General features: G+C 38.8%; 1 protein-coding gene and 1 long non-coding RNA gene across 25 annotated transcripts in view; one reads left to right on the top strand and one right to left on the bottom strand.

Moving 5' to 3' along the window:
- MTERF1 (mitochondrial transcription termination factor 1) overlaps positions 1-18,994 on the bottom strand; it is a 469,560-nt gene that overhangs the window by 241,971 nt on the left and 208,595 nt on the right. For 22 of the 24 annotated variants that reach the window (XR_004261225.1, XR_004261216.1, XR_004261208.1 and 19 more), the window contains one exon: positions 18,262-18,388. The exons of the other annotated variants lie outside the window; for them this stretch is intronic. The gene's annotated coding sequence lies outside the window, so the exon portion shown is untranslated. The remainder of the gene's footprint in view (positions 1-18,261; positions 18,389-18,994) is intronic. 24 annotated transcript variants of the gene reach the window in all.
- On the top strand, positions 2,633-13,209 carry LOC116533342. The gene is made up of 2 exons (XR_004261239.1): positions 2,633-3,327; positions 13,106-13,209. It is a non-coding gene; the product is annotated as an uncharacterized LOC116533342 (long non-coding RNA).

Genomic DNA, 18,994 nt, shown 5'->3' with positions numbered 1-18,994 from the left:
ACAGCATCTCATAAAATTTGAGGGCAGATGAGCAGAAAGCAGTTTCATGAGAAGTCAAGGTAATTTGAGCTGCCACCATAAAGGATTGCTTAAATAAATTATAATATATTTATGTCATGAAATACTATGAAATCTGTAAATGGCATGATCTCAAGTAATGTTTAATACGTAAGAAAGCATTTCTGATTTATTAATAAGTAAAAGAAACAGAATTCCTAAGTATATATAACATGAGCATAATCTCTATCATTATCAAATTAGTTACTAATACATAGAATTAAGAAAGAAAATCTCTGAATCCCAGAACTGAGTGTTTTTTATTTTCTTATGTGTTTAATAATTTGTATAAATTATTTTTATAATTTAAAAATATTCTTTTTGTAAATCATCAGTTTGAGATTATAAAATTTAAGATCATAATCCTGACTCTTGCTGAACAGCACATTTAACTCAGCCATCAGAGCCTAGGTTTCCTACAAGTGTTCCTAGATCTAGACTCGACATGAATAAATAGTAGCATTAAACAATAGCCTTAATGTTCTTTACCATATATCATCTCCAAAATTTTTTAGTTTTAGTTGTTTTCAAACCTGGAGTTACCCACCACAGTAAAGGAAATTGCCAATATTTTTCTGAGGAAATGTCTGGTCTTGAGTAGGCCTCCAAGAGGCACTTTGATCCTTCAGCTACTGACTGGGATTCAGCAAGGACACTCAGCCAGGTTGTGGCATATCCAGGTCTAGGATAAATAAGCACTCCTTGCTATGCTCTCCAGGCTCTTCCTGGGGAAGGGGTAAGTGGATGACCTTCTCCCTTTCCACAGATCTGCTATCCTTCCTCCCATGTGGTACTTCATGGTGTGAGGATCTTTTTAGGTACAGATTCCTCCCTTATGGAAGGCCAACCTCCCAGGAAGACATGTTACCCAAGGATAAGGGTTTATATTTACTCCCTGTCCAGACCCTGGCACAGATGGAGACAGGCAACCTCCACTGGAGCTAAGGCCTTTTGCTGATGTTTTTTTTTTTTTGATTCACAGGACTCTAGGGACTCCACAGCAAAGTCTCCCAGAAGTAACTTTGGCAAGTGATAGCACACCATAAATTACCCATCCATTTGGATTGATTTGAGCCTTTCCACAAAGCACACTCACTCTCAAAATGTCTTCCCCACTGATCTGCCACATTGGCTGAAATTCTCATCAAGATTCACTCATTTGGGTGAAGATACTCTCTCCGGGACAACCATGTTAAAATGCAAATATTCGACTCACAAGGGACAGCATACTAATTTATCAGAATCGTCTGTACTTTGGAGATGCAAAAGCAGGAAATGGATAGGTCCCCAAAAATGACCAAGACTTTAGAACTCCATTTATGTGCATCCCTGGCAGATCCATCTAAACAAGCCCTATGCCAATGATAGATTTCTCATTAGTTCTCCTGTGATAAAGAGTGACTTTAAAAGGATAAATATTATTTTCCTCCCCCAAAAGCTCCAGCAACTCTGGAAAGATATCACCAGGGTTCACAATTTTATCCTTGCAGGAAGTAAGTTTCACCTAGATTTAACACCTTGGAAATACTGCAGCTCGTCTGTTCTTTTGGACAGCCAGCTAGTGTTGCATCTTTTTCAAGCAGTGAGATGTGTGCCTCCTGCCATTTTAAAATGTTCTGTACTGGCTGCCAGGAATCCCAGAGAAGACAGGAAGGGCACCCTCGAGCAGTGAAGCTCCACTGTCTCCAAAGACTGACAAAGAGGCAACTCAGTGAGTTTTCTAGACTCAATGACTACCCACTGCATTTCAAAATGTTCTGGGTAAAGGCAGGTTCTACCATATGCCCTCCAGGTTTGACTGTTTTTACATTGTGGAAGAGACCTAATTTTGCCATGAATAGAAACCATCTTCAGAAAATGTCAAGTGAACTGGATTTCTTAACATAAGATCATGCCAGGAATGAAAGCAGTTATTGTCTGTCTTCAAGACTCCAGGGGCACCATCTCAATCTTCTTAAAAACTGAGCTGCTTGAGGCCAAAGGAAAACCAAAGTACATTTCCAGTGGTACAAGATGATCATGATACCTACAAGGATGGTTCTAGGTAAAGAATAATATTCTAGCCATCCCTTTTATCAAATGAAGTAGTATATACATAAAAAATAGGTAAGAAATGGGTGCTGTAATTGTCTAAGAGCTTTAACCTTAGTCAAAAGTCATACTGTCCGAACATTAGATATGGCTATTGTGAGAGAAGAATTTTGCTACCATTATCTTTAACTAAGAGAATTGCTTTGGGACAATCCTTGGGCTTTTCCCTCAGATCCTTTTTTTTTTTTTTTTGCAGGGGGTGGGTAATGAAGTCTGCTATAATCTGGGTGTTTGTCTCTTCCAAATCTCATGTTGAAATCTGATCCCCAATGTTGAAGGAGGGGCTTAATGAGACGCATTTGTGTCAGGGGGCAGATCCCTCACCAATAGCTCAGTGCCATCCTCAGAGTAATGAGTGAGTTCTTGCTTTATGAGTTCCCAAAACAGCCTATTGTTAAAAAGAGGCTGACATCTCCTTCCTGTCTATCTTTCTTCTTCTTTCTTGCCATGTGATCTCTGCTCACACAGGTTCACACTCCCCTTCCACCATTAGTGGAGGCAGCCTGGGGATGTCACCAGAATCAGATGCTGGCATTATGTTTCTTGTGCAGCCTGCAGAACTGTAAGCCAAATAAACCTCTTCTTTAGAACTTATCCAGTCTTAGGGATTCCTTTATAGCAACATGTGTTAGTCTGTTTTACATGGCTATAAAGCAAACCTGAGACTGGGTAATTTATTTTAAAAAGAAGTTTATTTGCCTTATGGTTCTGCAGGCTATATAAGCATGTCACTGCCATCTGCTCAGCTTCCTGTGATGCCTCAGGAATCTTTTAGTCATGGCAGAAGTTGAAGAGGGAGCCAGTGTGTCACGTGGTGAGAGAGGAAGCAAGGGAGATCCAGGCTCTTTTAAACAGTTAGCTCTTGTGTTAACTACTATGGGGAGGGCACCAAGCCATTCATGAGGGATATGCCCCATGACCCAAATGCCTCCCCCAGGCCCCACCTACAACACTGAGGATGACATTTCAACATGAGATTTGGAGGGGACAAATATCCAAATCATATTATAATGCAAAACAGACTAAGACAAAGCGCTACTACTCAACTGTATCATCATTAGAGATATTCAAAATATGTAAAGGGTAAACAGAGAGGATTCAAGCAAAAGGCTTGTATTAGTCCATTCTCACACTGCTATGAAGAAATATCTGGGACTGGGTAATTTATAAAGGAAAGAGGTTTAATTGACTCACAGTCCTGCATGGCTGGGTAGGCCTCAGGAAACCTACAATCACGGTGGAAAGCAAAGGAGAAGCAGGCACCTTATTCACAGAGTGGAAGGACAGAGTGACTGCAAGCAGAGGAAATGCCAGACACTTATAAAACCATCAGATCTCATGAGACTCACTCATTGTCATGAAAACAGCATGGGAGAAACTATCCCCATGATCCAATTATCACTACCTGGGTTCACCCTTGACATATGGGGATTAGGGGGATTACAATTCAAAGTGAGATTGGGTGGAGACACAGCCAAACCATATCACTCTGCCCTGGTGCCTCCAAGAACTCATGTCCTCACATTTCAAAACACAATCATGCCCTTCCCAATAGTACCCCAAAGTCTTAACTCATTTCAGCATTAACTCAAAAGTCCACAGTCCAAAGTCTCATCTGAGACAAGGCAAGTCCCTTCCACCTAACCCTATAAAATCAAAAGCAAGTTGGTTACTTCTAAGACACAATTGGATAAATGTTCCCTTTCCAAATGAGAGAAATTGGCCAAAACAAAGGGGCTACAGGCCCCATGCAAGTCTGAAATCAGGTGGGGCAGTCAGTCATTAAATATTAAAAGCTCCAAAATAATCTCCTTTGACTCTATGTCTCACATCCAGGTCACACTGATACAAGAGGTGGGTTCCCATGGTCTTGGGTATCTCTTCCCCTGGGGCTTTGCAGGGTACATCTCCCTCCAGGCTGCTTTCACAGGGTGATGTTGAGTGTCTGCAGCTTTTCCAGGTGCACAGTGCAAGCTGTTGGTGGATCTACCATTCTGGCATCTGAAGGATGGTGGCCCTCTTCTCACAGTTCCATTTGGCAGAGCCCCAGTGGGAACTCCATGTGGAGGCTCCAACCCCACATTTCCCTTTTGCACTGCCCTACCAGAAGTTCTCCACGAGTGCTCCATCCTGAAGCAACCTTAGGCCTGGACATCCAGGCATTTCCATGCATACTCTGAAATCTACACAGAGGTTCTCAAACCTCAATTCTTGACTTCTGTGCACCCACAGGCCCAACACCATGTGTCAGCTGTCAAACTTGGGCCTGTACCCACTGAGGCAAGAGCCTGAGCTATATGTTGGCCACTGGTAGCCCTGACTGGGATGCAGGGGACCAAGTCCTGAGACTGCACAAAGCAGCAAGCCCCTGGGCCTAGCCCACGAAACCATTTTGTCTTTCTAGGCATCCAGGCCTATGATGGGAAGGGTTGAAATAAAGACCTCTGACATGCCCTAGAGACATTTTCCTCATCATCTTGAAGAGTAACATTTGACTTCTCATTACTTATGCAAATTTCTGCAGCTGGCTTGAATTTCTTCTCAGAAAATTGATTTTCCTTTTCTATCCCATTGTCAGGCTGCAAATTTTCTAAACTTTTATGCTCTCCACCCCTTTTAAACATAGATTCCAATTCTAAACCATCTCTTTGTGAGTGCATAAAACTGAATGCTTTCAAGAGCACCCAAGGCACTTCTTGAATGCTTTGCTGCTTAGATTTATTCCACCAGATACTCTAAATCATCTCTCTCAATTTCAAAGTTCCACAGATCTCTAGAACAGGGGTAAAATGCCACAAGTCTCTTTGCTAAAACATAGCAAGAGTCACCTTTGCTCCAGTTCCCAATAAGTTCCTCATCTTCATCTGAGACATCCTCAGCCTGGACTTCATTGTCCACATCACCATCAGCATTTTGGTCTAAAGCCATTCAGCAAGTCTCTAGGGAGTTCCAAATTTAACACATGGACACAAGGAGGGGAACAACACACAGTGGGGCCTGTCAGGGGGTGGGGAGGGTAGGGTAGGGATAGCAGGGGGTAGGCGGATTGGAGAGGGCTAACATTAGGAGAAATACCATACCTAATGTAGACGACGGGGGGATAAATGCAGCAAACCACCATGGCACATGTATACCTATGTAACAAACCTGCACATTCTGCTCATGTACCCCAGAACTCAAAGTATATATTTTTTAAAATTAGCTATAGAGAGAGAAAAAAAAGAAGTTTTAAACTTTCCCACATTTTCCTGTCTTCTTCTGAGTCCTCCAAACTGTTTCAACCTCTGCTGGTTATCCAGCTACAAAGTTGTGTCCACATTTTTGGGTATCTTTATAGCAGCACCCCATTCCTGATACCAATTTACTGTATTAGTCCATTCTCACTTTGCTATAAAGAAATGCCAGAGACTGGGTAATTTATAAATGAAAGAGGTTTAATTGACTCACAGTTCTGCATGACTGGGGAGGACTCAGGAAGTGTACAATCATGGTGGAAAGCAAAAGAGAACCACGCACCTTCTTCACAGGGCAGCAGGATGAAGTGAGTGCAAGCAGAGGAAATTTCAGACACTTATGAAACCATCAGATCTCAAGGGACTCACTCATTGTCATGAGAACAGTATGGGGGAAACTGCCCCCATGATCCAATTACCTCCACCTAGTCTCTCCCTTGATACATGGGAATTATGGGGATTACAATTCAAGGTGAGACTTGGGTGAGGACACAGAGCCAAACCATATCAAGGATCAAAAAAGATGATATCCTTTCAGAACACAAAGTTTTATGATTGCAAGCCAAAGGAAAGTGCTCAGCTGGAATGTGGTGAAGATGAAAAACATCACTTCTTAATCAGTAAGCTGAAGAAGTCCTGGGTTATAGTCTGTGGAATTGTTACATATATATATGTCTTATTCTAGTTTCCTGGCACATAGTTCCTAAAACCCTTGGAATCTCTGAAGTCAAAAGTATCATTTGGTATGCTAATGAGAAGACTAGTGTTTGGGGCTCTGGGATGGCCCAGGATGGGAGCTGGTTAACAGAGGAACCAACCTTGTGATTAGAGAATTGGAATTTTCAGTTCTACCTCAGGGGCTTCAGGATGAATTTATCACTAATGGCCAATGATTTAATCATTGGCCTACATAATGAAGCCTCCATGAAAAAAAAAAAAAAGAGAGAGAGAGAGTTTGCAGGTAGCTGAACACATGGAGAGTGACAAGACTGGAGAAGGTATGGAAGCTTTCTGCTGCTTCCTCCACACATTGCTCTATACATCTCTTCCACTGGGCTGTAGCCTTTTATTATAAGTTAGAGACAGTAAGTAAAACACTTTCCTGAGTTCTGTGGGCCACTCTAGCAAATGACTGAACCTAAGGAGGGAGTTGTGGGACTTTCAATGGAAGCACAGGTTAACAACAACCTAGACTTTCAGTTGACATCTGAAGTGGGGGCAGTCTTGTGAGACTGAGCCCTTAACCTGTGACATCTGTGCTAACTTCAGTTAGTGACAGAATTAAATTGAATTGTAGGACAACCAGTCCGTGTTGGAAAATTGCTTCGTGTGGGAAAAAGCCATACATCTGGTGTCAAAAGTGAAAAGTGAAGTATTGAGAGTAGTGAGAAGAGAGAAAGTAGGATAAAACAGTTTCTTTCTTCTATGTTAACATAGTCCAAAAACGTGATTTTTGAGAAAATTATGCAAACACTCCATATCCTAGCTTTCTCAATTCTAAACAGAAGGTTTGCTTTCCTAATCAATTTGACTTTTGTGAAGACTAATCTTAATTCTTAATAAACTCTTAGGGTTGCTTAGAGATAAGCACTATATAAAGACATTGCACACGTGACATTTCTAAGTATACTTAGGACCCTGTGTATCTTGCCACATCACATCTAGACATTCTGTGAATTTGTGACCATTGTGAACTTGTTATGAGCTTGTTACCACACGGTCACCTCTATCAACCTTTCTTCTTGTCCTATTAATCATCCATCGTCTTCTTTCCTAAAATCACCATATGCAGCCTCCTTCAGAGGCATATTCCATCAAGGTTTTTATTGTAGCCATGCTGAACATTCAGTTATTTTAAATAATTTAGATACATAATTATACATATATTATAGTTTTGCTCCAGAATAAATGAGATTTAAATCTCTTTCTTTGTTTCCCAAATAAGAGTTTAAAAGCTAGATGGTCTTTTTGAGGCTCACCAACACATCATGGGTTACTTATTTTTGTCTCACAAAATAAAACTTTGGCATCAGTCCTCTGGACATGCCACACAAAGCCACAGTTGGTGGATAACCCCTGCATGACAGATAGTGAAAGGGCATGTTCTTCCCTACCCAAGGGAGCACAGTATTATCCTGCCTAATTGGCTGCAATGTTTGGATCTCATTAGAAGAACTTGTCGGTGCTATACATAGCAAAGAATGTATTTCTGATAATATTTCAGTTAGGTTTGGACAAAGGCCAGGAGTCTCTGGCAGACTGAAACCACTTTACCAACACTTCACTTTTAGCAAGAAGACTCATGATAAGGAAACATAAATAAGACATCTGGGTCACATACCCCCACTTCCTCTCCCACTCCTCTACCTCTTTTCAAGGGTGAAGAAATGTTCCCCAACAATTAGTCATGCCTTGTTTTCTACCTTAGTCTCTCTCCTGATACTTTTCACTAAGAAAGTTTGCTTCAAGGGCTTTAGAAATGCAAGGTCAATTTTTAGAATTTTCTTTAAAAATTGGAATACCAGCAAAACTTTATCTGATTTAACCCAACAAATCCCTCCCTAACATAAAAGTGTCTTTTTTAAAAGAAAATTTTAAAATTAACTCCAGATGGATTAAAGACTTAAACATAAGACCTAATACCATAAAAACCCTAGAAGAAAACCTAGGCAAAACCATTCAGGACATAGGCATAGGCAAGGACTTAATGACTAAAACACCAAAAGCATTGGCAACAAAAGCCAAAATAGACAAATGGGATCTAATTAAACTCCAGAGCTTCTGTACAGCAAAAGAAACAATCATTAGAGTGAACCAGCAACCAACAGAATGGGAAAAAATTGTTGCAATCTACCCATCTGACAATGGGCTAATATCCAGAATCTACAAAGAACTAAAAGAGATTTACAAGAAAAAAACAACCCCATTCAAAAGTCAGTGAAGGATATGAACAGATACTTCTCAAAAGAAGATATATATGAGGCCAACAAACATGGAAAAATGCTCATCATTACTGGTCATTGGAGAAATGCAAATCAAAGACACATTGAGATACCATCTCACACCAGTTAGAATGGCCATCAAGAAACAATCTGTAGACAACAGATGCTGGAGAGGATGTGGGGAAATAGGAACACTTTTACACTGTTGGTGGGAGTGTAAATTAGTTCACTAATTGTGGAAGACAGTGTGGTGATTCCTCAAGGATCTAGAAATAGAAATTCCATTTGACCCAGCAATACTATTACTGGGTATAAACCCAAAATATTATAAACCACTCTACTATAAACACGCATGCACATGTATGTTCATTGTGGCACTGTTTACAATAGCAAAGACCTGGAACTAGCCCAAATGCCCATCAATGATAGACTGGACAAGGAAAATGTGGCCCATATACACCATGGAATACTATGCAGCCATAAAAAACTATGAATTCATGTCCTTTGTAGGGACATGGATGAACCTGGAAACCATCATTCTCAGCAAACTGACACAAGAACAGAAAATCAAACACCACACGTTCTCACTCATAGGCAGGTGTTGAACAATGAGAACACATGGACACAGGGAGAGGAGCAACACACACTGGGGTTTGTTGCGGGGGGCTAGTAGGGGAGGGACAGCAGGAGGTGGGGAGGTTGGGGAGGGATAACATGGGGAGAAATGCCAGACATAGGTGACGGGGGATGGAGGCAGCAAACCACCTTGCCATGTGTGTACCTTTGCAACAACCCTGCATGATCTGCACATGTACCCCAGAACCTAAAGTACAATTTTAAAAAAAGAGAAAGAAAGAAAAGAAAATACTTTACTGTCCAGGCACAGTGGCTCATGCCTGTAATCCCAGTATTTTGAGGCCGAGGCAGGTGGATCGCCTGAGGTCAGGAGTTCAAGACCAGCCTGGCCAACATAGTGAAACTCCGTCTCTACTAAAAATACAAAAAATTAGCTGGGTGTGGTGATGCATGCCTCTAATCCCAGCTACTTGGGATGCTGAAGCAGGAGAATCGCTTGAACCTGGGAGACGGAGGTTGCAGTGAGCCGAGGTCATGCCATTGCACTCCAGCCTGGGCAACAAGAGTGAAACTCCATCTCAAAAAAAAAAAAAAAAAAAAGATACTTTATTAATGAAATTAAAGCCTGCATAATGTAAATAGCAATGCTTGATTTAAGTTTCCAGATAAATGAATAAAAATCAAATTTTTATGTATTATTTTGTTTTGTTCCTTAATATGCTCAAATTTGGGATTTGTCAAAGCTAACAAGAGACAAATGCACCTAACTTTGGGCCTGGTTTGAAATTCTACTTTAGCCATTACTAAGTGGAGAGCCATGAGTCATTATGAATAATAGACTCAGAGAGAATCAGAACTAGACATTACATAAGATGACATCTTAACAACTCTCTTACTCTAGGGATGGAGATGTTAAGTATCTTAGAAGCAATCCTGCAAGGGAGAAACAGGCTCTGGAGCCAAATGCTCCTTTGGGTATTCACTAGACATACACGACCATGAGCAAAATGCAGAACCTCTGTAAGCCTCAGCCTCCTCATCAGCAGGATGGGCTGGTCATCATGCACATCCCATATAGGTCATAAGGAATGAATAAATTAATAAACATAAAACACGAAGCCTGGTACAGAATAGAAGCCAAATAAATATTAGATTCCCCTATTACTATAAGAGGCAGTGTTGAAGGAAAAATCAGAATAAGGGAACAAAGTCAATAGGCTTTTTTCTGATTATCTTCCTCCAAGAATTGGCTATGAGTGGAATAATGAGAACGTTATTCAAAACATATAGTCCAGAAAACTATGTAGTGTAATATTAAAATTTTGATGTAAAATTGAGCTTCACCACATATTAAAGATAATAGGTCTAGCGGCTAAAAGCAAGGACTCTTGAGTTAGACAACCTGGATTCAAATCCCATCTCTCCCACTTTCTAGCAATGTAACCTTAAGCAAGTTGCCTAACATCTCTGTGCCTCATTTATCTCCTCTGTAAAAGGGGATACTCATAGTACCTATTTTATGAGGTTGCTGTGAAAATGAATCAAGTTAATATTTGGAAAGCATCTAGCACAGTGTCTATGACAGTGTTGTAAAATATTAGCTATTATTGTTATATTACAGGGCTATCTTGTACACCATCCAAGATATTTTTGTATGGAAGTACCCAAAGAAACATGTACTACTAATTTTACTTCTAACACTATGCCTAATCATTGACTCTGATGATGGGATTATACTGAGGTACCAGCATAAGATCCATTGCTCAAATTCTATTCTTAGAAATAATCAGTAGTAGATATTTTTGTACACTGGAGTTTTTAAAAATGCCTAATTCTGACAAGCACTAGATTACTCAAATATAATAGTGTGGAAACAGAATTTGACTCACCCATATCTTTGGAGTCAGTGATAATCAATTTCTCTCCTGTCTCTGAGACAATATTGATAGACTGTATAGCAGAGATAACTTTCTATTTACTGGAACATGATCACCCTTTTTGGTTTTGTTATTGTAAAATTACAGCATTTTTAGATCTTGAAGGGAGCGATAACCTAACCCAATCATTTTGTAGATGAAGAGACCTGGTTTTAGAAAAGTAAAGTAGCTGGTCAACAAGCAGCTGGTGAATAATGAAAACTGTGGAGGGAAGTTAGCCTTCCATCTCTTGTCATCAGAGAGAGTTCCAGCTCCACACTATCAATCTGATTAACAGGATCCATATTTTAAAAATAAGTAGCTTAAATAGTAGCAATATTTCATCCAGTTGAACTTCAAATTATTTCAGATCAAAGTAATGTATCTTTTCAGATATCAGACTCTTGCTGAAAAATTTATGTACTTTAAAATTCCTGTTACAGAGAACATAAGCAGTACATTGAATTTGATCAGCCAATGAAATGTTAATCTCAAGGGTAAATGTTTTATCTTTCAGGGCACGGGATAACTAAATAACAAGCAATTTACTAAATTCCATCCTGGTCCTGAAATCATCTGTCTCTGTCATATGGATGAGTAGCTTACTCTCACTCCCTGCAAGGTCACTCTTATAAGGTAGAGGCTCACCTGAAGATAGTCATCACAATACAACACCTATGCATTCACCATGATTCGGATATACAAACCATTGCTTTCTTTTTTTTTAACCTAAGGTTCAGAGTTGAGTGAATTATATCTCTTAGTTCACGGTACATCATCATCCAATTTCACAAGGCATATATCATGTTTTATTAACTTTATGCTTTTCCCTTTTCTCATCCTAACTCCTACTGTCCACTCACATCTCCCCTTCCCCCAACCACTGCCAGGCATCCACTTTAATGTTTATAAATGCAACTGTATTTAGGTATTGTGATTGCTTATTTTAGGTGTCAGCTTGACTGGATTAAGGAATATTCAGACAGGTAATAAAGTATTATTTCTAGATATGCCTGTGAGGTTTTCCATAAGAGATTGATATTTGAATCAGTGGACTAAGGAAGATCTATCAGTGTCGCTTTATGTACATCCAGATAATTAATTCTGAATGGTACAAAGATTATATACATATATTAATATACTATGTAGATATATTGAAATTTATGTACCATTAATAGCTTTCTTTCATCTCAAATGCCCTGCAAGATGAAACATTATATATATATTAGATAGATAGATAGATTAGATAGATAGACAGTGTATGTGTGTATGTGTGTGTGTGTATCCCACAATTAACTAATCCTTTCCACCAGTGATGGACACTTAATTTTTTCCAACTTTCCGCCTTCTCAAGTAGAGCACCAATAAATATACTAATACATGTTCCTTATAGTCTTATATCAGAATGGCTCTAGGGTATACACCCAGGAGTGGGAATCCTGGGTGTCTGTGTACATGACCTGATATCTCTAAGGACTCCCAGATAACTCCTCATGTACATGTCCTGATAATTCTAAGGACTACCAGATAACTCCCCATAGTTGCTGTACTAGCTCAGACTACCATTAACAGTGCAAGAGCATTTCCCAACTTCCTCATCAAAAGTTGGTATTATCTGACTTTAGAGTGTTATTGGCCCTATTCTAGCTCACCAGTTCTCTGAAATGTTTGAACCTCCTCTCTCTTGTTCAGGAGGATTTCTAGATTCTATGCATGCTTTGCACAGGCCCTGGGCAACTAGAAATGCTAACTTAGAACCATCTATGTAGATTCTTCCAAAAAAAACTGCTCTAATGTTTCCATTTGATGTAGAGTCATGTGGCCTCTTAGGCTTTCATTCTCATTTTCAGAAGAGATGGGAATTCCAAGTTCTCCTAAAACATTTCTGGATGTTTCTACTCACACTATGGGAATTTTCATCACAATGCACGGAGTCAGTATATTAGTGCTGAGTTCTTTCCCTTCTACCTCCCTTCCTCTCTTCTTTTCTTCCTCCATTTTTCTCTTTCCCCTTTGCCACCTAGAATTTGAAGTTTTTTCACTTCTCCCTTTTGATCGACAAGACCTATCTCCCTTCTTTATCCTTCCCCCTCTGTGAGGTGGCATTCCTCCTGTTTTTCCCTAGGGCAATAACAAAGGAAAGGTGAGAGGTTAGGGGCAGACTGAATTACAAGAGGAAAGTATACTAGAAAATACTGTCTGCATGTACTTACCATTTCACATTTTATTAGTTTGTTCTCACACTACTATACAGAAATACCTGAGACTAAGTAATGTATAAAGAAATGAGGTTTAATTGGTTCACAGTTCTGCAGGCTGTACTGGAAGCATAACACCTTCTGCTTCTGGGGATACCTCAGGAAACTTAGAATCATGCTGGAAAGTAAAGAGGAAGCAGGCACATCTTATACGGCCCAAGCAAGAACAAGAGAAAGAGCAAAAGGGGAGGTGCTGCATACTTTTAAACTAGATCTCATGAGAATTCACTCACTATCATGAGAACACCACCAGGAGATGGTGCTAAACGATTCATAAAGGACTACCCCCATGATCCAATCACCTCTCACATGCACCACTTCCAACATTGGGGATTACATGTCACATGAGATTTGGTGAGGACATAGATTGAAATCATATTATATATAAATAACACTTTAACCATCCCAAAGCATGTTTACATATCATTTGACTCTCTCAAAAACCTAAATTGAAAAGTTGTTGCCATTTGTAGATAAAAACAGAAGCCAAGACTAAGAAAAATGAAATAATTTTGTGCAATAATAAGATAGCCCATAGATAACCTATTTTAGAAGAACGTACATGTCTTTTACAACTTTCCTCACAAGGATATCAGGAATCCTTTTAAAATAGCAAAATGTCCCCATTTTCTCCTTTGTAGATTTGGTCATCTGAGCTAAAAGAAGATTCTGGCAGAAAAATGAAGGCTATTTTGTCTCTGCTTTGAAGCAGTAACTTGTGGTTGCTTTTAAGCATTTGCAAAAACCTGAGTTCTTATTCCATCACTGGCAATTCTCTTAAAACTAAACTATAATTAATTATTACACTAACGTTAGCAACCAGTTAGCTATTCATTTTTCAGTCTACATTGTGCTTATTAAATTATATCTCACTTTGACACAGATTATGGATTTGATTAGTTATGTGGGGCAATAATTTTAAATGTATAATTCTCTGGATGTAGACTTACATACACAATTTAATCAAGTAATTGTGCCTATTTCTCAGTAATTTAAGCTTCAAATTTTTGCTTTTTTAAAATATGAAAAGTAGCATTCTTTTTCTATCTATTTCTATAACCAAAAAACAAAAGTTTAAATTCATTTAGAGAACACTTTTCTCGTTCCCAAGTGAGCATTTTCTGCTAGATGGTCAACAAAGACCATCTCTGTTTGAAGGGCAGTGATTTGGTTAGTGAAAAGAGACAGACCTTGTTATGAACCCTGTCTCTCTACAACCTACCAGTTGTGTGGCCGTTAGGCAAGCTATTTGATATGGTTTGGCTGTGTCCCCACCCAAATCTCATCTTGAATTGTAGCTCCCATAATTCCCACATGTCATGGGAAGAACCAGGTAGGAGGGACCAAGTGGGAGGTAATCCCATGGGGGCAGGTCTTTCCTGTGCTGTTCTCATGATAGTGAATAAGTCTTATGAGATCTGATGGTTTTATAAGGGGAGGTTACCCTACGCAAGCTCTCTTGCCTGCCACCATGTAAGATGTGGCTTTGTTTCTCCTTCACCTTCCATCATGATTGTGAGACCTCCCCAGCCATGTTAAACTGTGAATCCATTAAACCTCTTTTTCTTTATAAATTACCCAGTCTTGAGTATGTCTTTATTAGCAGAATGAGAATGAACTAATACACTATTTAATTCCCAAACCTCAGTTTTCACTCTATAATATGAGCATAATACCTATGCTTAAGGCCTAATGTGAGGAATAAATAAAGTTATGTATAAATAATGCCTGGCATCCACAAAGCACTAAAAATGCTAGTTTTATTTTTTATTTTTCTCTTAGAAAAATAAACATAGATTTATCATAATCAACACTAGTTGTACACCAGAAAATCTGCAGTAAAAATACTGCAGAGATAGAAGTACTTCACCTTTGGACTGAATGACAGACTCAGGTATTTGCATGCCTGGTTGTCCTAACATGTGGCTTAGTTTTGCCCTTTGTACACAATAGCAATCTCACATGCTGGATAAAAATGCATCACTAAACAAATGTAAACTCTACATAAACCTAAAGCGTAAGTGATTAATACAACAGCAAATTAATTGTTTCAATCAAATAAAAATATATCTGGAGCAAAGTCTCATTCCTTTCTGGGTATTTCTTGCATGCACAAAATACCCTTTTAAGTCAAAGAGAGTGCCTCATATGGATGTCTTATAGAATCAGATACCTAAGGAGTGAAGAATTATGAGATTAAATACTAGACTTGTGTGTGTTTTGTTTTGTTTTAAGGAATTAGCAGGTATTTTATGCATACATTGTTTCTTACAGGGCTGAGAACTGGGTTTTACAGTTACCCTAAAGAGAAAAATCCAAAGACTTCTCATAAGTACTATGCACCCCCCCCACTTTATCTGCAGGTGGTTTTCCTCAACATGGCCTTATTTTATTCAAGCATATTAAACTTTTTTAGAATTGCTTTTGTCCATAACTTATATAACACATACTCTCAGAAAAAAAAAATCCTACATTGAGTAGACAAAAAAGTAGCACCTCACTTCCAAGAAAATAGGAGTAGATGAATCCAGGTTAGTAATTAACAAAAATAAAAGCTTCTCTCAACAGCTGTTCACGCCCCTGCCCTGTTCTAGACAGCACAGGCAGAATAGGCCCAGGAGGAAAGATAAAACAGTTTAGGCTGGATTTAAAATACTGTGCAGCCACATTTAAGGCTTCTTCTCTCTCCAACCAAAAAGCAGTTGGCAGGAAAGAGAAACAAACCCAATATATACAGTCAAGCACAAATGTATTTATCGAGTGTCCTTAGAACATTCCACTAAGCCCCTGGGAAGCCCCATTAAAGCATGACGAGCCATAAAGCCTATGCTCAGAACACTACTAGTTTTCTCCAATGGGCTCTAAGTTTTCAGCTTCTCAGCTCTGGGTAGGTGGGTAAGCAGCTTACTACAAACCTGCCTTGAATAACCTATAGATTTCTAACCAAATCCAGGCTAGGCTATACCATAGCTACATGACAACATATTAGTTTAAACCTAATGAACAGGACTTTCCTTTTATATATGGCCCAAATGTTTCTCAATTTAGGTCCAGGAGATTGCTGAGTATATAACAAAATGTAGAGAGTGGGCAGAAAACAAAGGTCAGAATCCAAAATGAATATTAGGCCAGGGTGGCAAGGTGACTGGAAGACATACATCAGTAGAATAAAGGAGTGACATGGATGAGAAGGAAGAGATGAAAGGATTGTCCTAGTGATAATACCTGAGAAAAGAAATCTTCTTTCAAATAAGAGTTTTCAAATGTGTTACTTTCAAGGCCAAAAAGAAAGAAAATTATCCCAATAGCTATAATTTATCACTGTCATGTGACAAGTGCTGTTCTAAGATGCATTACATATATTAATGTACTTTGTCCCCACAACAATCTTGCGAGAGAAGAATTATTATCATCATACCCCTTCTACGGATGAGGAAACTGAGGCACAGAGAGGTGAAAGTCACAAAGCTAGAAAATAGCAGAACCAGCTAAAGACTCAGTTGTGCTCAGAGCCCACTTTCTTGATGACTTCACACACTGACTTTCAATAAGCAAAGCTAGGGGCCTACAATTCTTGGCTTAGCCCATGTATTAATAACACATGCCTAGGTCTGGGTCTCTTGGTTACCCAAGGAAGTAAGGACCCCAGGGTAGCATGGTGGTCTTCCCTAACCTCTCAGCTTCTGAACATCACCCCATCACCACACACAGGAGGAAACAAGCTCTCTTTCAGGCCAGGGAGGGTATAAGGTATGGTTTATGAAAAGGTCCTATTTGGTCCTTTCTGTTTGACCCACTATTAAGCCTCCATAAAGCTTCGTAGTGAAAGAAAAGCTTCCTTAATGAGAAATTCCCCATGAGGGCAAACCTGTCATTCTCTCAGGCCAGATTGTCATGGAAACTTTTATGAAGAGGAGCCCAACACTCAAGTCTTCAGGCAGCAAAAGAATCCATGCAGTTGTTCCATTGTAAAACTACACCAATTTATTCATTGCAACAAGTGAGGCAATGGCACAAGTTTCTTTTACTGATGAACAGAATTAAAACATAATGAGAGGAACGCAGTCAGAGTTTAATTTGTCCAACCTCATGCCACTCAGCTAGCCTACATCCCGCAGTCTTCCAACAGCCCAAATAATGCATTTGAAAAATAGGAATCATTGGACCAGACTTATAAAATAATTTTCAATTGGGAAAAAATGCATTGCTCTTCAAAATAACACTCAAACATCTTAGTATAAATGATAATAGTCTTATATTCTATAACAGTCAGCAGACTATAGCACTTGTACCAAATCTGGTTTGCAACTCAAAGCTAAACATGGTTTTTGCATTTTTACATGGTTTTAAAAAACAACCAAAAAAAGAATGAGATATTAAGACATGTTAAAATTCTATGAAATGTAATACATAATTCATGTAACACATAATGTTTTATTGGAACACAGACACGCTCATTCATTTACTTACTGTCTCCGGCTGCTTGCACGCTACTAAGACTCACAGTTGAAAATATTTACTATCTGGCTCTTTACAGAAAAAGTTTGTGGACCCTTTCTAAAATGATAAATGATAAACATATTGCCCTGACAAATTTCTCACTGATGAATTGTAGAACTGTAGTTTTTAATTGTTAGAAAACAGTACAGCATTTCGTGACTTATCTCAGTAATTAATTTCTAAAAACCAATTCTAAATACACATTGCAGCTTATTACTCATTCTAATGATAAGTTGCAAGTCCTTAATTGTTCCAAGGGGTGTGTTTTCTCTTACACTAAAATGATGTATGACTGATACAAACCAGGACATTTCTTCAAACGCCTAAGTGAAACAAAGCAGAAAACATCCCATGCACATGAATATTCACTTGGCAGGAACATTTTGCTTCTTAGCTTGAAACCAAAACAATTAAAGCCAGTAAAGACAGAGCACGTGGACTTCTGTTCCTGCCTCTTGTTTATTCCAGAATCCTTAATCCAAGGAAATTTTTTGTGCAGCTTTTCATTAAGCATTTCAAAAAGAAAACAGGGTACTGGAATTCTTTTGAAAATGTATGGTTTGTTGTTATTTATGACTACCCTTTGACAGTGACTAAGCCGTCTATTTATATTTCTCTTTTAAAAAGGGGACGTCACAGGATTTGACTGTCTTTCTGACCTTTTATATTTCTTGTGTTCAATACATACTTGTAATATGCTGCAGTCTGCAGATCCACTCTGATTCTCATCCATGCTGCTCCCAAAACACATGCCTCTAGAATTCTTCCAAATCTCGCATCGTCATTTACTTCAAAAGTTGCTCCCTCAGCCAACGCTGGAAAAACACAAAACAGACTCACCAATTATTATTATTCAGGCAGCTCCTAGGACCTTATAAATGTGCTGTAATAAATTAAGTTTGTTATCTCCCTGAGTTATGTAGAAGTTTTAGTTGTATTCAGATGCTAAACTAAGCACCAAATTCTTCATGGGAGGTACTAGCAAGAAAGAAGTCCTTGACTGAGGGCCTGGGAATATGTGGTGTAGTCTCAGGTCCTCTGTGTACCCACTCTATAAACTGTGGAAAAGTATAGAAACTTTGCCATAGTTTAAACACGTATGAACAAAGTATGAATTAGGGCCTTGGAGAAAATGTTCTACTCTTATGTCAAACTCACATTGTTCAAATATGCTTTACAGTTTTACACAATTCCATGGAGACACCTTCTTGTGACCTTAATCAGAAAATTATTTATGATTCATAGATTCCCAAAGACTCCTTTAAACAAGTTTGGGAAGCTGCTGAAGCTCAATCAACATCTTTAAAAGCTGTTCTAAAACATAGTTATGAAGAAATGCAATATTTTTCCCAAACAAAATAAAAATTTTTTGTTTCTTCCATTCAACCAATTCAAGAGATATTTACTTTAGTCCAGAAATA

Source organism: Sapajus apella, unplaced genomic scaffold (assembly GCF_009761245.1).
Source record: "Sapajus apella isolate SASKATOON/1434 unplaced genomic scaffold, GSC_monkey_1.0 scaffold81, whole genome shotgun sequence".
Classification (NCBI taxonomy): domain Eukaryota; kingdom Metazoa; phylum Chordata; class Mammalia; order Primates; family Cebidae; genus Sapajus; species Sapajus apella.
The sequence above is the reverse complement of the archived record's forward strand: the minus strand, read 5'-3'. Positions and strand labels throughout refer to the sequence as shown.